This window comes from Hetaerina americana, unplaced genomic scaffold, assembly GCF_022747635.1.
Source record: "Hetaerina americana unplaced genomic scaffold, ioHetAmer1.1.p SCAF_17, whole genome shotgun sequence".
In the NCBI taxonomy this organism is placed as follows: Eukaryota; Metazoa; Arthropoda; class Insecta; order Odonata; family Calopterygidae; genus Hetaerina; species Hetaerina americana.
Genome location: NW_027286730.1, coordinates 1,731,782 through 1,754,850, shown reverse-complemented (window position 1 = coordinate 1,754,850; position 23,069 = coordinate 1,731,782).

Here is a 23,069-nt window from a genome sequence, read left to right as displayed (position 1 = left end):
AGGGCCCTTCCTCCTTGCTTCCCCACCGCAACCCTCCGCCATCACTCTCTTTCCGCCCTCTTCTTGGGCTTCCGTCTTATTTCTCCTCCTCCTCCCCCCCCCCGGCTTCTCGAAATCTCATTGTTGGCTCCCGCCGCATTATTCTCTCTCTCTCCATATTCCCCCGCCCCCTTTCTTATTATTGTCCTTCCTATTTTTTCCCCTCATATGTACATCTACACGTCTCCCCTACAGACTACGCCTGAGTAAGGGATATGATATACTGCAGCATTCGTCATATTATACGGAGATATCGCTTCTCATAAAAGTATTTCAGAAGGCGTATGAGGCACAGAAATAGAGGTGTAGCGAAATGCCGATTAGCGATGTGATTGCTAGAGATCCGTGGAAAAACGTAAAAGTTATCATCGCTAGATCGCCTTTTCAAGTTTTTAGTAACGAGATTTCCGCTGCTGTCAGAGCTTTTTTTTAAAAAAAGTCTAAATCTGGTGAGGTATAACTGGAAAATTTTAAGGATAGTTAATGTTTTCCTTAGTGCTTGGCATTACTTCCGTTCAAACGGAATGCTGAATGCCCTGTCAAGTCTTGAGATTGAATCCCCGCAAATATATTTTCGAGTGCAATTTCTTGATTTATCTGCACCTTTTGACAATGGAATACCATGCTATCACACTCCTTGTCAACGTTCAAAAGCCAGCATAATCATCTTTTTCTTCCTTCAGATTGTCTAAATGACTTACTTTAGAATTTTCGGCTTCCAGTCATAATCAGGTATCCATTTGTGTACATATTAATAATGTTTAAATTTTACTATCGAATTTTAGTTTTTTATGACTCGAATCAGTCCATAAAACTGAATGCAATCTTCCTAGATTTTATCATTCCACAAGTCATTTAGTTCCGGACATTATAAAACTGCAATTGCAGGTCAACAAATTGTTTTTGTGTCCACTAAACGCTTGTTTTCCTTTTTCAGGTAAGTGCTGCTATTAGTGTCCTCCCCCTACTGGATGATGTAAGTAGTACGTTGACATGTTAAGATTATATTTTATGCGAAGCGGTCGGTTGAACATTATTTCAGGTCAATTTTTCTTAAGAAATGTAAACTAAGGTTTTATTGTTACACGTGCATGCATTTTCCTTATGTCATCATAATACGCTGCAAGATATAATAACTAAAGGAATAGTTTGACCTATTGATGTCAGTCCCCTTTGGTCGGAAACAGTCTACCCAGTTAATTGTTCGGTGTCCATTTGTTTACCGTCTACTCCACCCCCTCACCTGCCTCAAGGTTGAAGGCGCGGCGCGTTGCTTTAGGATGTGAACATAGAATGAGAAGAGACCGTTTGTCTGCTTCAGTGTTCTATCATCTCTGTGAGTCAAATGTCTAAAGGTTTCCTCAGAAAATGCGGGATCCTAGTTCGACTCCTGGTCGGGCGAATGGTATTTTCCGCTGAAATATCTCGCATTCGTACCTACGCCAGTGGGTTACTCCGCCAAACTTACTGTTGTGGCCTTGTCTGTAGTTTCTTTGAATGCGAACGTAGGAGAAGATATTAGCGAGCGCAGACGCGACATTTACCTGTCACTATATCTGCTTATTTCCTCTCCTCTCCGAGATTTTTGTTTGGAGTTCGAAATACGCTTCGATCGTGCATAAATAAAGACTTGTGCATCGAACTTCGCCTCACCTTGTTAAATCCTTCCGGGTGTCTTCATCTCCTCTCGATTCAACCCCGTCCTTTTTTCGAGCGAAACGGAGTTCGAGGTTGGGATATTCCCGATAGGTAGGGCGGGGATGAAGGGGCACAGAGTGCCCCTTCATCCCCGCCTTGACCCGTGGGGTCAAGAGTGGGCGGAGCCATGACTCAATGAAGTGCACCGATGGTGGGGCTGAGTTCGGGTCCACTCCTCCCGTCCCCCGGGACATGTCTGGCGGGTGCGTCTCCCCCGCACGGTGTTGTCCCGTATGTAAGATGTTTCCAGAATCCCTAATAGGATTAGGAGCTCCGCCATCCGCCCCCATTCCTCTGTCGCGTCTCATCGCCGGCGTCGAGCCTCCGTCGGGGATTTTTTCCTGCAAACACACAGGTGACCGACCGTTTTCATCTCTTCCCATTCCTTGCTCGTTTTCACCAGCTCTCCTTCCTCTGGGCTGAGCTGGGAACTATGAGTGGCTTTGCATCACCTCCCACTGCCACACACCCCAGCGTTGGTTTGTAGGGTACTAAAATAACTAACTAATCAGTTTGGAGGTATGAGTAGTTGGATTAAATGGCCGGGAGATCTTCTCTCCATTTGAATGAAACGTGATATTTACAGGGATTTTGAGGAAAAATATAACGCTCAGCAAGAGATTTTCCATCATTCACTCCTTCGACATGAATCAACTATTTATTTTGTGCTAGAAAATGATGGCGTTGACTTCTACGTTAACCAGGCATCCATTCCGAAGTTTTATGATTGGTGAATGTTATGGTTAAATCGCCTTCGGTTCCCTCCCCTCTCATTAGCCTTCCCCTTAGTCTTAATGCTAACTTTTACTGTAAAAATCAATTAATTTAGCCTGCCTTAAGTACTACTGCTTAGTGGTGCTACTTAGTTAAGCTAATTATGATTCTTCATGTAGTGCTTGTTCACCACTATATTATTATCTCTGTGAGATAACTAAAAAGTCTTAATCAGATTATTTAAAATCTTTCAATGAATTTTTGTGGCATACATTAGAATAACGCAAACTTACAGCCCCCGGTGTTGTTAATATCCCTCATCGCTGCTTAGCTATAGATAGCAATAGCTTAATAGATAGTAAGGGGCAGTATATACAACTGCTATACTTTTACTGTCGGAAACTGTTGCAGTGACGTCTTTGAAAAGTTTTCAAGAATAAAAATGGTCAGATTCTTATGTCAAGAGTGAGATAGGAATATTTTACCACCGAACTACAGACTTTAATTGGCCTATTATTCTAAAAAAATTACGACGTGCCGACAGAAATGCCCAAGAGGAAATAGTAGCTCATGAGACCATGAGCGTCGTTTACTCTAGTTTTTTCTCTAAGTTGCGCATTTTTATCCACCGAGTGCAGTTGATTTTTGGAGAAATTCTTAGCATCTAACATGGCCATTGAAAAAAGTTTAATGTTTCAAAATTTATTTTTGTCGAGCTCACGGGGCAAATAAATCTCCTTTAGTTTGATGAATCATGCAATCGGTTTTGAATAGAAATTCATGAATAGTTTTTTTTAATGCATATATATTTGCGGAAAAAGTATATAAAATAAGTCATAATATGTGGGGAAAGTCTTAGGACCTGGTTGGTGGTCTTATTTATTTCTTTGCAACTGAGTAGTTCTTGATTTTGTATCATGGGAGTTTCTGGTTCTTTTGCGCTGCGAATCCCTTTTCAATGGTGTGGATCAGGCATTCACCCGCGGTTACCATCCAAATCCCTTACCGGACCACTTGCTCTGAATGCAAAATAGCCCCACTGCCCTTAGCATGGCACCCCATTCCACCTGGATGAATATGTTTAAAGCTTTGGGAAATATTTTTCCGTCTATTAAATGTTGGTTCGTCGTAGGATAACAGCGTGCGTTTCCTTCGCTTTGAGTTCGCTCCCCCTGCAAATACGTTTCCTAATATCCCCTTGCAAAACGTGTCCACCGATCATTCAATCGTAACTAAACCGTATCCGCAAAGAAAGTTGGGTTATTTTTTTCCTGATTCGTAACTTCGGGTCGTTTGACTGGGCGTGTGAATAAGCCCGATAGAGAAATCTCTGTCTGGGGGTGGATAAATTCTTTGTGATGTGGAATTTCATTTGAGATGGTGCTTTCCTGAACTGGAATGAAATAATCGAGTAAAAGAAAGTTACAACTTAGAAATTACGTTCCCTTGGACTGCACAATACAGTCCTGAATAGGCTTCCATCTTTCTCTTCAATGCTTCATTGAAGTTCACATGTAATGAATGCGTTTTTAACTTGAATAAATTTTTATCCATCCTCCTTACTCCATCCCAAACGGAACATTGGTGGCATTTGGGATAAAGGAAACAGGATAAGTATTGCTGTTGGCACCTTCGTCAGGTTAGGCAGTCAATAAATTACGGACAGTAGTCGTCCTAGTAAGTTTCACTAATCACCGGCGATTCCTGAAAATCTATGTGAGCATTTGCTGACTAGTTTTCTTTGTCGCGGGGTAATTATGATGTAGATGAATACCCGAGTCTTGTAGTACGCGAGGCAGAATACTTAAATCACGCGATTCCATCGAATTCCCGTTTCGCCTGGTATTTTTCTACTCGCTCTAAACATTTACACATGCGGAGACTTGATTACGAGATACGGTGAATGCGCGAGAAATGCAGCACCTTCCTGCCCTTTGATCCGCTTCCTTACCCCTTGACGCGTCTTTCGCTTGCTTCACTTAAACGACCGACTTGAGAGGGAACCAACTCCTCGAGCGAATCACATCTTCCCCTGACCTCCAATTCTCTTCTCTCTTGTCACCTGCCAGGCATCGCCTGTGGTCCCCATTACTTTCTCTCACAGTCTCCCACTATTTCCTTCTTATCATTCGTTTTATAATTCGTCCACTTCTTGCTTTCTTTCGTATCTCCTAGTGGAGTGGCCTGAGCCTTTTTTTCTTTAGCCAAATGCCGTCCGTCCCACCCCTCCCCGCCCCTGACTGAAATAAGGCGGCGGCTAAAATAAAAGGGACGGAAAAAAATGAGACACTTAGCGCCATTCGTGCCGAGCGTTGCTTCCAACGTCAGCCTCCAGGGCGGCGCTCAAGTCGATACACCCGCCAGCACACGAGCGTGGCGAGCTCACGAAAGCCGCGTGCTGCGAGGTAGCGTGTCATTTGCGTCCGCGACAGTTCAATGTAGCAATTACTTGGACCTCGGCTGAAATATCAGAAAGAATCCTCCAGGATTGGAATCGACGCCTAAAAAGCTTTGGGGATCACCAAATATTTTAAACGACGTTAAGTATTTTATGGCCAGCCATCATGCAGGAAAGTGATCGCTGGAAGATGAAAATTCTATCAGAGTACAGCTGATCTAAATGTTGTAATTTCTCGCACCTCCCCGTCGAGTATTTGATGTATGAATTCATTGAAGATATGTTATTATCACATCAGCAGTCGTTAAATCTGTCTGAATATGCAGCAAATCCTTGACATGATGCATTCCTCATTGCTATCCTCGGAGCAATAATTTGTATTTTAACTTAATATGATTCGACAATTAAAAGTGTTCTGGTGTTCCTCGCATAAAACAATTACTGAATGAAATCTTCCAACAACTACATATATATGACATTAGGCGACATTTTTCCTTCTCACATGCTCAAGTTTTTATTAACAAGACTTTCAGATGGTATTTCATTGTGAATTCATTTCCATCTAAAATGAATGAGAAAGTCTATTTCTATCGTTCTTATTCATGCTAGGATGTACTTGCCACTTCCCTATGGCCTAGAGTCTCCAGTCTAACAATGGATGGTCTGCAGGTGTGCTTTACCTGGGGACCTTTTTGAGAGTTTTGCATCGCCATCTTGAGAAGTTGGTTCCGCGCAGTTGTCAATCTGTCTTCTGCAGCGATTGCTTTGGAAAGAAAGATTTTTTCGAAATACCGTTTATCTTACCGATCGCTGAGGGATAGCATTCAATCGATGCCGATCTCATTTAATCACTCCTACGCTCTGACCTCCAACGTCCCTCGGCATCTGTTGTGTCAAGGGAGAAATGGCACATTCTAGACACGCGCGAAGGTATCGCTGGCACGCTCTTCATTTCTCGTTTTAAATCAATGACACGATCGCATTGCCAATGCCATTAAATCGCCCAAAAGCTGACGGAATATACCTTGTGATATGATTATCTACTATTTAATGCGATATGTATTTAATGAGATTTGTAATTCATCGCTCAGGTGAATGCCTCTAAAATTTGCTTAGAATATTAATTGGCACAAGCAAATCGGATGAAGCGTTCTTAGATCCATGAATATGATATTGAAAATATTGATTTCGAAAATGGGATCTCTAAGTGACTTTGGGAATATTTTTGGTATTAAAACATTTTTCATAGCATAGCATTCTTTATCTAATAGGCTCGAGTGCTGGAGGAGACTGATTGTTGAAAAAATACGAGAAGAGTTGCAAATGTAATTGCAGATGCTCCACGTTAAATTCAGAAGCCATCCCTGATCTGTAAAAGGTGATGTCAATAGTTTTCTTTGAATTAGATATCAAATGTAGTACGGGAATATAAATGCATCTTAAATTCTTTTGCTGTGTCGCTTCATTTGTTTTGGATTGGGTGCTCATTATTTCAGGGATACGGCATTGCAGTTTGCGTTTACGTATAGAGTTCGTTTGAAGGCGTTGAAGGTTGTTGGAGTCCGGGAGTTTGTACCTTTTCGGTTTATTTCGAATGCACACATAAGTGTAAGCATCTCTCATGTCAAATGTTGGATTGCCCGTTTGTATTTCTGCGTATCATGTGTGAATTATGTTGGAATTGAAATCTGAGAAAATATGCGGCATATTTGGAAATTCACTTGGGGTGTCGGAAATTCTCCTGGAGATTTCGCAATTGCCTAAGGATTGCTGAAAAACGTTTTGAGGAATAAATATGGCATGACTTTTATATAAGTAATGGTTATAAATCCAGTGAAATTTAATTGCTGAATGGAATTATAAAAACGTTTCATTTAGATAAACTCTTAATTTTGGCGAGAGTACTGGATGTTATGGATGAATAAAAAGTGGCCAACATTTTGCAGTATTTCCAAGTCTCATTCGAGGCACTATAAATGTCTTTACTGCCGAGGCGAGATGAAACGATTAAGCTGCGATGACCAGCAAACAATTTAAATAGCATTGCGAAAAAACAGGATGTAGATATTTGATTCACGCCCGATAATGATCTCCCTCATCTTATCCCATGTTGGGCATGCGGACTTATCCGAGTAATTCTTCCACTATTTGTTGACTCATTGCTTCCGAAATACACTTCTCACGTTTTTAAAACTGTAAGTTAATATTATCAGTAGCAGGTGGTATTGGACGGTTTAGCGTTTGAGCGCGACCAAACAACTACGTAATAACTTAGCCGTCCGAGATACTAGTGAGACAGCAGGGTTGATTGCTTGACCATACGCATGGCGCATAAGTAATCCTTCACCGATGCTATTTCTTATGAATTAAAACTAAGCCTGCTAGGTTTACCAAATTATCATCTTCACTTTAGACCCTTACGTTTAACTGAGATAATTTATACTTATTTATTGCCATTCAAGCTAAGCCAAGATTGACCAAGCACATGACAAGAAATTTTATTTATTAATGGGGAAGGAGAAGGTATATATATGTTAGTAGCTGTTCATGTAGTGACTGAAATAAAAGCCACTCTATTAGTGTTTCATCAATGCAATGATGGTGATGCGGCTTCTTTAGAAATTATGTTCATTTTCAGTCTCGTTTAGTCTCAGGAGCGTTATTAATTGTAGAGGTATCCTTTGAATTGAACATTCCAATTCGATTCCACAGTCGTTTATGATTTGATACTTGTCCACAATTTTAAATTGTATTTACTTTGCCCAAGGTGCGTTTCTTCTGAAAGTGAGAAGTTATAAGATTTGTCTTGCAGAATTAATTTGGGCTAAAATATACCCTTTTTGAGTAAATAAATTTTTTATTAGGTTTAATACTTTATAAAGAAAGATAGTACGCGAAGGAGTAGTTTGAACAAAACTTTATTAACAGAAATTAAGGGCTTGTCTTCCTCACCTTATGCTTCTTCTGAGCGCATCCTCCAATAAATGCTGCTCGTGATTAACAGACCTTCAGTGTTGCAATTCACCTTTGCCTCCCCTCTCATTGAACCGTAATTTTAGCGCAGATTTCCTGCTTGTTCGAGGGATAGCTGAAAAAGCTATTTCCACGACCACTTCTTGTTTATCATCATACTACGACTACCGCCGGACTGCAGATTTCTCGTGTGAATCATGTCCATCCCACGATATGTCTCAGTTTTATGACGCCTTTGCCATTGAAATCTTACGAATGGATCGTAAACTCGTTGGAGTTAATGCAAAAAATCATTTCTTCTTTAATCTACGGACACTCTGATCTCCACTATTTTTGTCTCGAAATAATTGTGCAGACTAAGTCAATAACGCGAAAATGATAATTAAATATATTTACTAATATCCTTTCTTCATCTGTGATCACATTTCTTTCGCATGTGTATGCCATTCAAGCATTCTTCCAGTGACTTATACGAGGGTCATCCGGAAAGTAGTACCCGTTCGTGAATTAAAGACACAAAAGTAAATATTAACAAACATAAAAAATTTTATTTGAAAGAGGATACTTTAAACTACTTCTCAACATAATCTCCAAGCAAATTAAGGCATTTGTCATAACGTGTGACAAGTTTCTGTATTCCTGCTGCATAGTCCTTCGCCGCCAGCTCATTGAGATACGCGAGGGACCCATCTTGCACAAATTTTTGCATAATGCAGATGGTGTTTAACAATTTCATGAACAATTGTTCGAGAAACATTGGGAAAATGCTCACAGATGTCATCAATTGTGACGCGCCGATCGTTCCTCACGAATTCGTCAACTGAGCTCACCAGTTGGTCTGTAATGACAGACGGTCTCCCCGAACGCTCATCGTCGTGTGTGTTCCCCCTCCCCATGTTGAAGTTGCGACACCACCGCCGAACAGACGACTCGTCCATTACATTGTCTCCATACACCTCCTTTAATTGGCGATGAATATCACATGGGCGAACGTTTCTTGCATTGAGGAATTTAATCACTGCCCTCACTTCACAACTGGCGGCGTTCTCAATTTTTTTAAACATTGTAAACAATCACAGAAACAACACAGGCAATGCTAGCGTCACGCAACTTGGCTCAGAGAAGGCAGACAAGCCACTGAAGCTATCTGACCTCGTCCAGCGGCTACTCGCGTCGTCAGCACTTCATGCGGCACGAACGGGTACTACTTTCCGGATGACCCTCGTACTATATCTCGCTATCGCTTTATACAAGTTTATCGCTTCTACGTACATTCGTACAAGTAACAATCTATAGTTTGTCCTGTTTACTTTCGTGTCCACTCTTGTAACGTGTTGTCGATGTAAACCTTTAGGTAAGGCTATGCGAGCAGGGACTGAAAATCTCAGTACGGATAGGTTTGTGGTCGATAACTCAAAAATTCCGTGCAGCATGTTTTGAACGGTTATTTTCGTAAAATTTAAGATCGTTGGTGTTTCCTCATTTTCTAAAACTTTCACGCATTCCATCAATTAATGTGCTGTTTGAAAGAATGCATTCATTATTATCATGTATGGCAAAAAATTGAAGTCACAAATACTAAAAAAACAACCCGTTTCATTTGTCGGATATTTTCCTGATATTCCAGTCTTCCCCTTTAGTCCCCCCCCCCCTTCCTCCCCATCTCGCCGGCCGTTCCGTTCGTTACTCTCGCCCGTTTTAAGTCGTCCCATCGTAACTGAGGTACCCTAATCCTCTCCGAAATCGACTCTTAATCATAAATTCCCGATCTTCGTTTTCTCTGCATCTTGCGACCCCCCTCCATCCTCTTTACTCCCAACCTCCCCGCCCCTAGAACTCCTGACGGACATTTTTCCCATTATTTTTCCTTAATGTGCCCTCAACGTCGTTAGGGTATTGTTTTTCGTTAATTGCTTTTGACCCGACTCCCACTCTCTTCGCACTTCCCACAACTTAGTCTTCCCGTATATCGCCCTTTTTTTACGTCCTGTGAAGCGTTGCGGGCGCGGAGCGGGGGGAGAGGGTTGTATTTCATACCAATAAACACACACACACGTATTTTTCCACGGTGGGATTGAGGTGTGAGAATGGGGTGGTCCGGGAGGAGTCAAGGAAATTATGATGCGTAGGGAGGGGGTTTGCAGAGCTATACAGTGGGGGATTGGGTTGGGGGTCATCGGTGTAGCGTTGTTTGTCGAGTGGCGGGTGTTTGTGAGGAGGAGTTTTAATTTCCGCCCCTTTCCCTGCGGAAGGCGCGTTATTATATATGCATTTTTTCCTCTTCCTTCCACCTCCCCCCCTTTCGCTCCATGCCGCCCCTCGGAACCTAACTCTCCAACCCTCGCCCCCCCCCCGCGCGTTTTGCCCTCCTCATTCATTTTCCTTCCCCGACGCTCTTGCGTTACACGCGTTCGCTTTTATTTGTTTAATGCGCCCTTTCTTATTACCAACGCGGTCGCTCCCGTTGTTTGCGGGCGTGGTCCCGTATAAAGGCAATTCGCGCTGCCATCCGAGTGAGTCATTTAGCCCTCGCGCAGTGTCCGTCCCCCTTTTTTTTTAGTATTTATTTTTTCCTTAATTTTTTTCAAGTTCCGCCCAATTAACGAGCGTGGATGATCCGTTTGACACGCAGTGCCTTGTAGTTTTTGTCATCCCTGCTTCGCGCATCCGTGATAAATGGCGTGTTTTGGCTCAAGGCTGTCCGACTCATGGCCCAAGAGACGGGTTCCGTGGGCCCGCATGATGTTTGCACGGGGGGCCGCTGCCCATTTCAGTCAGAAAAATCTTAAATGAAAGCTAACCGAGTTTATGTCATTGTGTGCGGTTCTCTGTGTTGAATCGCATGGGTCATGATTCAGGGCGTGCAAGAATTGCCAATAGTGTGACAGCGATCGTATTCGTTTTTGTACCTATCATCTAAAAAATCTGTATGCAGTTACTGGCACCCTGAGAATTAGAGAACGGTAAACATTTTCGTTAGTTTGCTATTCCATGACTGGTCGGCGCGTAGGCTGTGATAATTTTACGTCGCTGTTAGAGTTTGGAATGAATGTCAGTCAATGAAGAAAGTTTTCACCTTTCCTAGGTCCTCAGATCGACGGGAACGTTTTACAGACGCTTGGAAATTAAAGTAAGCCAAAGATGGATCCGTAAATGGCTGAAGTACTAAGCAGAATTTCTTATGTGAATTATTTGCTTCTGGAATTATGGACTCCTGAAAAATTACTCATTTGGCAGTCTGGTTCGACCTTTGAGGTGTGTTGCGTTTAACTTTTTCTTTAAAATTATTTAGTTGGTTACTTTTCCCGGCCTGCCTTAAAATTTAATCAATATGTTATTAGCGATCGGTTCGTATGATCCCCGAATGAATGTTCAGTTGCTTCCATTCTGATGCACTACCGAGGCATGACACGAATTGGCGGTAGCTATAACACTGAAACCAAATTAACAATGCCCATAGTATTTCAATAAAAGTACGAGGACATTAAATGCCGATGCCGACGTAATTGTATCCAACAAGATTTTATTGTAATTGTTTCTTTGAAATTGCCTGAAACCCGTTGGAAACGCTTTAATCGTGATTGCCTTCGACATTTGAGCAATATTTTCGGAACTTGATTGTTCTATTCAAAGACAAATGGCTATGTTTTGTTTTCGCGGTTCCGTCTCTCCAAACTATATGAGAAATCTCGGCTTAAACGGCGCGAGATTACGGTCCTTGTCTATTCAGAATCCAAGAACACACGTATCCCAACCGACAGTATATAACATTTTAACGCAGTCAGTATTTCTTAATATTTCAATTATTCCTCCGTCAATCCTTCCTTCCGTCAATATTTCCAATTATTCCTATTCTAAGAAATATGAACTGCATAATGATAGTATCTGTCAAAGAACGTAAAAAATAATAATATTAACTCATATTGGCAACTCTATATCTTGTCCTTAACAATTTCCGTGACCTTAAAGTTTCCACCTTTTAATGCTCCACTGAATTATTTTTCTGTGTTCCCACCTTAAATAAATTACCTATAACACTCTCTTGTACGACAAACTCCTCTTCTCTCTCTCTCCACCCACCCTCATGCGCCTTATTCCCCTTCTGTCTTTATTTAGATTTGAACGTGCTTTTGTGTGCTTTTTCTTTCCGCGAGAAGGGTGCTTGTCTGCGGTGGTGGTGCACCCCTTAACTTTCTATCCTCCCTCCACCGCTCGTAACTCTTCCTTTCTCTCTCTCCGCGCCTCGGATAAAGTGCACGGTGTGTCTTCGGACCCCAAGGAGGTCCCCGCACCCTTTTGCCCCCCACAAGGGTAATAACCACTTCGCGTGTCCCAACCACGTTCCCTGCCTCCCGTTCTCCCTTGCCCCAAGCCGCTGGGTCACCGCTATTTGGTCAACCTGGACTCCCATATCTCCCTCTTCCCTTGGTGACTTCCAGCTTGCCGTCCCCCTGGGTTGCCTTTGCCGACCGCCACCGGTGCTAACTGCTCCACGCTCACTCTTTTTTCTCTGATGCCGGACTCCCTCCTCTCCCCTCCCCCCTCTTTATTTTCTCGGTGACTTTCACCTTAGTTTTATTTTTGGCCTTCCTCGCGAGTCCTTTTCTGCCGCATCGCACAAAGGTTTCCGAGACCCTGAAAGCCTCCGTTCTTCATTGAGCTTTTTCTTCATTTCCCTCGCATCCTCTTGAACCCTTCCAGGGCTTCCCAAATCCTTCGCGCCTGTCATTTTTTGGCTTTGATATAATTTCATGAAAGTTAAAAATTATATGAACTCGAATGGTTGCGGCATCCCTCCGCGTTGTGAAGTTTTATTTGTGTTCGTTTAATTTTGTTCGCAACGGATCTACCCAGCATGTTGTAATTCAGCTTTTAACGGAAAATTTCTCACAAATAAATTGATTACATTTTGCATGTATGATATTAAAAACGTGACATATCTATAGTCAGTAAGATATGCATCTTCTCTGTCCTGTATTAGCACCAGCTACATACACTACAGATTCCACGTGCCCTTGAGGCCCAGATAGAGGGCTAATTTTTGATATTTCATTGAAAATCTTTCAGAAAGAATTTATTTTCGATCCAGGTTAGGTTCCTGGATATGAATATTGGGTAAAAATGACGTGAGTGGTAAAATTAAAAACTTTTAATAGTTAAGAAAAAAACTGGAACATTGGCATTGGCGTAGAATAGTAAATATATACCGTTGCCATTAATGCCTTCACTTTCCACCAATGTCAAAATTCATTATCTACCTACACAAAACAGGCGGGTATATGCCAAAGCAAGCGCGAGCATATACCCGCAAGGGGTTTCTGAGCGGAAGCATATGGTAGCCACTGGAAGGGAAGAGAAGCGAGGATAAGAGCTAAGGGCTATTTTAAATGCAAGATCACGAGATACCGGGCCAAAGTGCCGTTAGATCATGTCTTCGATTCGAAAGTGTCGCGCCGGACGTGCTCGAAATTAACATTTACTAAGTTAATGACACGACGAACTCAGGATCGATGAGAGGTGCTTAGGTTGGGATATTATTATTTTTTCTTCACATCCACTCGAAGTTTTCATTAAGGGTGCTCGCGGATGAAAACAATGGCTTGCAATGGATATGAAAACAATAACCTCAGGCAAACGGAAACCTTTGAATGTTCCATTCTCGTGCGTTCATGTCTCACAGGCTAGTATAATACGGGAAACAGTACTTGTACATCTTGCTTGGTGTAGATGTGCAGAAATTGTGTAAAACCATGTATAATTATTTATTACGTGATATTTATATCCAAAAGAGCTTTAAGATCCATTTAAGCCAAATAATTATGACTTTAATTTCTCATTCTTCTTTGGAGTCTCTCTAATTACACTTTCGTAGATGTATGGAATTGGTTTTAAAAAAATGCTAAGTGCTGAATATGTTTTAGGGGTGTTTATAGATGCAATCGCTTGAAGAGGACTACGGACTCTAAAACATAAGTCTACTGTCTCTGTTTGCTTACATCTCCTGTGTAGCGAGTGACAATAAACATGTATAAATATATTAACTGTGACGGTGTATAACAAAAATTTTTGAACTTTAACTTGTTAGTTTTAATCACAATATTTAAATTACTTGATGCAGAGATAAAGAGAGGCTCTTTGTAGTATATGATGTCGGTTTGTGTTTTTTAGGATAAACAAAATATTTATTTCGTAGTTGTCCATCCAAAATCTACCTTAACCGGTAGATTAGAGATACCTAATAATGATAATAGTTCCGTGATATGTGGAGAAGGTATTACATCAAAGGCGGCCGTAAAATGAAAAATGCCATCCTTTACCAAAATTCATAAATTACGAGTATATCATAGGGTGCATTTTTAAGTGATAATTACTTAAAACCTCTTCAAATTAATTTTCTTCATATTCAAATTAACTTTCATTTATTTATGTATTGACTTCATGAGGTATATTTCGAAACCTTTTGCTGTGGTTTGATATCACGAATTCGTCGCTTATTAACTATATTATCGAATTTGTGTATCAAAACGTGATTGCCAGGAAGGAAAGCGAAACTATTTCCAGCCTTCCTTCCCCTTACCGCTCTCATGCATGCCCCCGTTGATTCTTTTGTCTCTTCTCGCGAAAATCAAACGGACGTTTCCATCTCGAAGCAGCTCAGTGATTCAATGTTTCGCGGTCGGGAAAACCTTACAAGCCTTTTCTACTTTTTCCTCTTTTGCCTGGGCATCATCGACGCAGCCCACTGTTAGGAGCAACGAGGAAGAGCAATATTTTTTCTGACTTCCCCGGGAGAAGCCTTTGAAATACGCACTTGCGAGTCGGCCACATCTCCCTTTTCCTTTGAGCAAGCGCCGCGTCATCGGATACTCCGGATAAACGCGAGAATATTTTATTAGAATGGTCGGTGGTGTTGGTTGCTTCGGTGGTGTAAGTCGGATTCGCCGGGCGATACGGAGAATAGTGGCGGGATTGAGTAGGTTGGCGAGTGCGGAGAGGGTGTGGGGATAGGTAGGAGACGGTATAGATGTCTCACTCGGAGAGTGAGAGACCCCTTGCCGTCCCCTCTCTGCCCTAAGCTCGAATCCCCCCCCCCTTTGGTGTGATCCTAAGTGCACGGCGAACACGCTATATCGAGGGCGAGAAAGGGGCCTGAGCTTCCGACACGCGATCTCCCAAGGTACGCCGGCAGCGCCGAAGGTGGACGGATAGCCCCGTCGATGGGGTAGACGTGTTGGCAGAGATATGCGGAGTAGGGTTGGGGCGATTTAATGCGCCGGTGGCCAGTACGGAAGGATTACGCGGTTTTGCATGCATCGCTTAGTTATTGACAGGGTCCTGTTATTTTTTATACGCATCAAATTATTTGGAATACGTTGACCATTTGGCTATTGATAACATGAACAAGGAATGCAAGCATATTTTATCCGTGTCGTTGAAGAATATTACAGTAATAGTGTACTTGTATGTCGTGTGTATTTAAATTACGCTCACCTCTGACTAAACCTTTCAGCATGCGAAGTTCACACATCCACGTGCGGACAATTTATATCCCTGCACCTCTTACTCTTGCGCGTAAAGATATAATTACGAAAAAGCCGCGCAGGCTGGTTATAGTTTTAATAAGGTCATCACCTTTCATGTGATGGTATCCATTGTCATCGGCAATTGGACCAGGGCCATATTGTTAGTAGCCGAATACAGCATTCCTCTAGACCAGCACACCCCTAATAATATGGTAATGGCCAAAATTGAAATATTGGGTGGCTGTCAGGAATGCAATGTGTTGTGTCTGATGAACTCTTGGAATGATGTGTTTTGAAATATTTTAAATATCATTCACAGCATGACGCCTTAATTCTCCGATTTTAATATTTACTTGTTTAGTTACACAAGTTCTTGGCAGCATACATTGAATTATTCTTGTGCATGTACGATCTTTTTATATTTCTTCTTACAAGTTGCAATACTATGTGTTGACCTTCATCTTAAATACCTTAAATAAATTTTATTAAAATAATTGCCCCATTGGAAATAATACAGATGCCTTTTTTACCAGGTAGATATTTTTAGTGCCTTGCCAGCAAATGCTAGGGTAAGTGGCATTGGATGAATACACACCAGGCTAATTTTGACCAAAATATGACCCTACCGCGCTCGGGCAATGTTATTCTGATCCCTTATTGTTCGCGGAAAAAAATGCATCTTAAATATATCTGTTCTACGCTTAATCTCTAATTTTATTGCCTTAAACTTCAAGAATTCATGCAAATAAAACAAAAGAACAGTTCAAGGAAATGGTCCATCTTTTACTTGTATTTATGGATAAAAAGCCTGAATCTGTTGAAGTAAAAGCAATTTCAAAGAGTTTATTTATTATCCCTTAGCGGTTTGTAAATTTGTTCCAAAAATATGTCTTTTGTCAATGGAGAAAAAAGGTCGTGGTCTAGCCACCACTCCTTCCTTTCATCCCCCGAATCACCCTCCCCCTCGGGAGGAATGAATCTCGGGTGTTCACGGTTCCAAGCAGGCCGCCGACGACTCACCCTTGTCCTGCCAACTCTTCTTTGACCTCCTCCAACACCTCTCTCCCTTCTCCGTATACTGCGTACCTAATCGCCCGACGTCCTCACCCACCCACACACGGAACACACGAGGGCGGACTAACTACGCCGACTCCTCCTTCTCAGGGGGCGTCCGACAGTGTAATTAAATGACCGTGATGCGGGTAATTGCCGAGATGAAGATTGTTATTGCCGGGGTGAGGACACGCAAAGTCCTGTAATCCCTCCTTCCGCGGCCTCCCTCACCAGAACCTTCTCCCTCCACTCTACCCTGGCCCCTCCATAAATGCCGCCATCAAGATGAGGTCTCGGGAGCCAAGGGGTGCGTGGGTGTACCGGGCGCAGGGAGGAGGGGTGGGAGGGTGTTAGAGGAACCAGGTGACCAGGGAGGAAATATTACGATGGTCGGGGCATTATCAGATGAGCCGAACCAGTCTCCACGGCGAGGCGGCAACTTGCCTCGCGCACCCCTCCCGGGATTTAAACGGCAGACTCCCGGGCGGCGAGGAGTGGCTGTCTTCCCCGGCGGCCCCTCGAGTCGCGACGGCGGTCCCCCTGGTTCGCCGGCGGTGGGAAGGGCCGAGGGCGAGAAGGCGATGCCGACGGCGAGATAAAAGGGAGCTTGGCCCGAGACGTGGCGTTCGGCCCGCGTCCGCTGCAACGGGCGTTGGGGTGGAGGAAATGCCGAAGCGGGGGAACGTAATGCCGGTATCGGCTGCGCTGGAATATTTCTGGATTCTGGGCGACGGCTCGAATCGCCTCGGGTCGTGTAGCGTGCCGCGCTTCTCGGCGGTTTTTGTTTCAATAAACGGGTAAATATACCCCTGGCTTCTGTTATTTTGTCCCACAGTCTCAAGATATAAGGACATATCCGGTTGCGATTTTATCTTGTGATGTCATGGCGTGCTGCATTATCGCGGTGAAAACCTTATAATGGAAATGTTAGAACAGTAAGAGTTTGAACTCTCAATCGCTGAAGCGAGTAGTGTTTTTTGCCAACTTATATGCTTAATTGAATTTGTAAATTATTTTCCTTGGAGGATAATTTACCCATATTTGCATTCCGTTCACCGCCGTAGGGGATTGTAGTTTTTATATAAATTTACGAAATTATTTTTCTAATAAAATAATATAAAAAAAGATGAAATTAGGTAAACGCAGCTCAAGGACCGCTGGAGATGTTAATTTTGTACATCTATCTTCTTTTTAACAGTAATATTTTTATATTTTTTGATGATATTTTTCTAACATTTTTAGGTAACATTTTACATAATATTTTTGAATGCGAGTAAAATGTTCCGATGAACAATATTTCCGACCGCGGTTCAGTCATATTCGGGCCCAAATTAGTCTGGAGTGTATTCACTCCCTGCCACACCCCCAGCGGTGGCTTTGAGGGTACTAAATATCAAAATATCAAATATTTGATAAATCAAATATTTTAGGACCCTGCAAACTCTATGGTACCCGGTAACTGCTCGGTTTCTCCCGGTCTCCGTTTTTAAATATTGGTGTTACGTTAGTCGTGCTCCCATCTTTGGGAACCTTGTGATTTAGTTGCGACTTCTTAGGTGTGATTTTTAGATATGGTGATATTTCCGACGCTAGATCCATAAATAAACGAGCGGTTATGTATACAGCCCAGGAGGGTAAATCAGGTGAGCACATAGAATTACATCGGATAACTTAGAATCAATTAAAAGTCGAATATTATACTGATTTTCCTAGGATCGGATAATACATTTACATCCATCAAGGTGTGATATGTCGATCGTTTATGGATATCGCCTGTTTAATAAAGAGCACTGAGCCTTAATTTAATACCCATTAATTACGGTTAAGAAGGGTCATTTCGTTACCTTGATCCTCTCTGTAGTTTTGTCTTTTTTATTGAATGTGCGAGTTCTAAATTATACAAGAACGATCCAAACTCGGAAGTCTGGTGTAAGTATAATAGGGTGATATTCAAATAAATTTGTGTATTCTCTTGTCATGAACGTGTTTAGCTCATGCTGATAATGTTTCACTTAAATATTCAGGATTACCCGAAATTTTTCGATGAATGAAAATTTCAGCTTTTTAAATTTCCGCTGAACTCTCATGTAATTTCACGTTTGAGTGGCGCTTAATGAAGACAGACCTGACTGAATCGAGATAAAACCTTCACCAGGTTCCAAGCTCGGCTTGGCCACTTGGCACCCGTAGTTTCATTTGTGCTTGGCGAGCCATTCAAATTGCTCGTGAATATGCTCGTAAAACGGAGAGATAATATGATCTTGAATTGTTGCTATTGAGTGTAGCATGCCTGTTCAGTATTGTGGTCTGTTTCGAAATGTTGTGGTAGTTGATGTAGAGATAGTGATAACGTACGAATGTATCATCAACTATGGTAATTAAAAAAATAAAATTTCCATAGCATAGGTAACGAGGTGTTTGGATGTTGGAGAGGTGAACTGGGGTAGAAGGCGAGAAATGTTTACGAAGTTCACACCCGCATTAACACGAATTTGAAAGGGCCGAAATATGACGTAGTAATGTAAAAGAACCCAGTGTCAGCTGGGTAATCTGTAAGAGCTTGTGTGGATGTACCTTTGGTAGATACAACATTTTTTACCTGGCTGCCGTAAGAGCGTATGGCAGGGCGAGAGAGAGGGCACTATCAAATATGAGAGATTTTCCAATTGAGCATAGGGTTTAAAAGACAAATATTCCATTATTTTAAAGTTGCTTAGCTGTTTTGTCCTTGGTTCTCCTTCAGTTTTTATCCTTTGATTGCTCACACTCGCCTACCTCTTAATAGAGGGTTAATTGTTTCCTTGGTGTTCTGCAGTCTTCATGCCTATAGTAGCTCCCATCTTACGTTTGCTAGCATTTAAGGGGATTTTTTTTCGTTTTTGATATCGATTAGTATTGAATCTGATCCTTATTTTATTCAATAAGAAATTCAATCAATAAGTGTCCCCAAAATTCTCTAAGGGTACCTATTCATGAAGGTCAGCTGAAAAATAAGATCACCTCTTAACTATTTCTTTCGAATATTTCCATGCAGTTCGTTGAATAGGTATTGTTGGTTTAGTATAAAATTATTCCCCTCGATATATCATGTATTAAGAAGGTGCTGATACAGTTAATTATTAAACACAGTCATACATTAGAAGGCTGGTTTGGCAGGTGATGGTAGAGTTCACCCATTACTAAGCCTATTACGGCGTTTGAAATTCACACATCTGGGTTCCTTTCCCTGTAGTAATATATTTGTTAACTGATGGGAATTGTTATCAATGACTTAGAAATAGTCGAACAAACTGGAAAGAAAAGTAGTTCATTGGATTTTCAGACGCTTAAGCCAATATTGGTATTTTTCTGTTTATCTTTTTTCTTGTACCTTTTGAAGTGAAACTAGATTATGAGCTACCTAGTGAGAAGTTCGATAGTCTTGGATCTTGGCTTCACTACTATTTGTTTCCCCGCTATGCCCAAGATAATCAAATGAAATACGAAGTTGTTGGCCGCAATGACATATTTTAAATGCACATGAAGATGTCCGCGGGTTTCGACGGTGATTATTTTGATGGCAGTCTACTGGTGTGAAGATAGGAGGGAGTTGGTTGGGAGGAGTGGGGAATGAATGAAGACCCATGCTGATAATGGCATCTAGATTGCTCCTTTGTCTTTCTCAGTGATTGCGTTCAGTTTTTCGCTATACTATCTTAAAGCCGCCCCCGGATGAAAGATCTCAGCGTGGGAATAATGTCATTTCCGAGCCCCTTAAATAGGATTGGGCGGGAAGCGCCTAATGTTTTCGCGCGTAAGAATATAACAAGCTGTGAGGGAGGGCTGGAAGGAATGATTACTGGCTCCGTGACCGGAAACCTCCTGGGTCTGTGACTGCCCTAGCTCACTCCCCGCAACTCCCTTGTCGTTTCCACATCGATGATTGGCAGCTCCCCGCCTGGGGTGCCTGCTGCTTCCTCTCCTCCCCCCTTCCGAACTTCCATTTCCCCTCAAATAGAAGGCACCATGGTTTTGGCTACCTGAGGTGTGTGAATACTTAATTTTGACTGGATTGAAGTTTACCCTTTTCTTCAAAGACACCACAGCCGCAATTTTGTCCGCTTCGGCGATATTATGGCGGGAAGGAAAATAAGACCGACGCAAATTTTTCAAAAGTCGGTCGTGGATCTTTGACGAGGCTGCACTTCTGAGCAACTCCTGATTACGAGCGAACAGGCAGGACGACTATTATTTTCTTGACTCCTCTTTTTTTCTGGCAAATGGAGGTAAATTTATCGCTTCCGTCCCACGCCATTTCCTCCCTTAGCAGTACACGTGGTGTGAGGACATCATGAAAATCATGGAATCATGGAAACTCCCTGCAATATTTCTCGAGACTTTATCTTTTTGGGATAAAATTTGTGACTTGTCCATGTTTCTCAGTGTACGTGGATGGACTCAAGACTCGAATGGAGCTAAATCATGGAGATATTGAATTGTGCAGAAGCGACCGATAAATTGCTTGAATGTCATAGGTGTTTTGGTTCTGCTATAAATTTCGACCAGAAGTGAAAGCTAATGTTATCTATGGTGAAATTATCCATTAAACAATAGTTCGACCAACCAATTTTGTAGATGAATTCTAAGTTTCAAGGGATGATTAGGTTAATGGCTTTGCTTTCTGGTGAGGAAGCCATACGCACGCAATACGTAAATCAGATGACCACTATAGATTTTACCACCATTTTTAGATTGAATTATGGGTGATATATCCGAATTTATGTTATTCCCTCACTATGTATTAGTTATGTTGTAATTTTTTCATAGTTTATGATTTCCCGTGGCTACTTTTCGGCAGATTTTTAATTAGTTGACTTGGTAACCTTTCTTCGAAATTAAGACTGTAGGGCCTTCGAAACTCTCAAACTCCTCTATGAGTTAGAAAATAATGTTTAGAATACTTAATATCGTTTTAGTAACTGCCAAATGTTCATCGCGTCTAAATGGTTGATATTTTAAGTCCTTTTAGTATTTGATTCTCTGTTACATAGATCAGAGCACACTGCCGTTACGAAAGGCGTTGTTAACTTTGTGTTTCTTGCTAAGGTTCTTCTATTCGTGAATGTTTTTGCAGCGCTTTCCAAATCGTTGTCAGCGAACGAAGCGAACAGCGTTAGATGGTTCAAATCGATTGGGCTCCTTGGAGTGATCGGTGCTTGGGTGATTGTTCATTGGTTCTCTCCGTCGCCCTCAGATTAACAAAGTGCCGTTCGTGTTCTCTTGAAATCGTGACTTCTGTTTTAGCTGAAACCTTGAGTGATTGGCGACACTTAAGATTGCACGGATATCTAAAGTCGGTTTACTTCCCACGTGGCGCATATTTTCCATTCCAAGTTGTCACGCTCTCCTTCTCGTGACAATTTTGATACTTTTTCTTCCGAGACACAAGAGAGAACCTTATTTATAGTGCAGTGTTGGTCACGCTTTTTGGTCTTGTAATCGAATGGTGGCGTAAAAGAGTATGTATCAAGTATATTTCGTCGTGATACCCTCATTTTCCATTGCCTACAGTAGTAAAATATAAATTTTTCCTCACTTTTCCTCATTGAACAAACATGAAAACGTATCTGTTCTCCTTGTTAGATACCTCACACCGCCACAATGGACGCATCCAACAGCTTGGATAATTTCATTAGTTTTGGTTCGCATTTTCAAACCATTGCCAGCATCGCCTCGGTGGGTTTTTCTGTGAATTCTCCCTAATGTTTTTATTCTGTCATTTCTCGCAGCCATGTATTTTATCCAGTATTTTGTGCGCAGCGACTTTCGTAAGCGATGTTTGTTATAAGATTCAGATTTTTTTCATGCTTTAAAAAGCTGTCGCATAAACTTATGTAAACTGGGTGAAAGAGATTTTTTATCGTCTTCACTTACCTGTTTTCTAGGCGGACTTACCTCTATCGTGGGTTGATAAAAAAATACAATATTTCCCATTGCTGGAATTTCTTGTCTTCGAAAGCGGGCACACATTACCAGGCGAAGACGGACGGCCTCCATAGTCTTCCCATTGCCATCCTTCCATTAACTCGCGGTCATGGAGCGTACTTGTTTTCTGCTTTTATCGTTCCCTTTGGGATTCCCCGGTGGGCGACGTAATATCTCCCAAGCATGTCTCGTACTCCTTTAAAGGGCCTCGGTTTATCCTCCTCAGCCCACCCCCCCCGTGGGTAGGCGTGGCGGCGACCTCCCTAGGGGGTTGCCAATGGCATCTCCGCTTCTGACCTCTTTCCGGCTGCCCACCACCGCCCTGGTGTCAATTTTCTCGCAGGCGTGAAAGGGTCGGCCGCCTTATGCGTTAAATCTGTAGGATGTCGCCTTGTTACTGGCGTCGGGAGAGTGGGCCGACGAGGCGGGGCAATGATTGTTTTTTTTTGCGAAACCTTTTTCCCGCGAAGATTTCTTTGTGCCTCCGATGTCTAGGAGTGTCGTGTGTTATCTCTGAGTTTCAGACGAGCAATCAACAATAAGGGCGTGTTGAATCGCCATGCCATGTGGTGACTCTTTGAATTACCACCGATTTATAAAGGAAGCAAACCTGCATTTATTAGTTATGGACAGTTGTGATGCCTCCCTAGTGATAACTTTACCTGTCTTTCTCAGAAATATTGAGTAAGTGATATCTCAGCCATGCA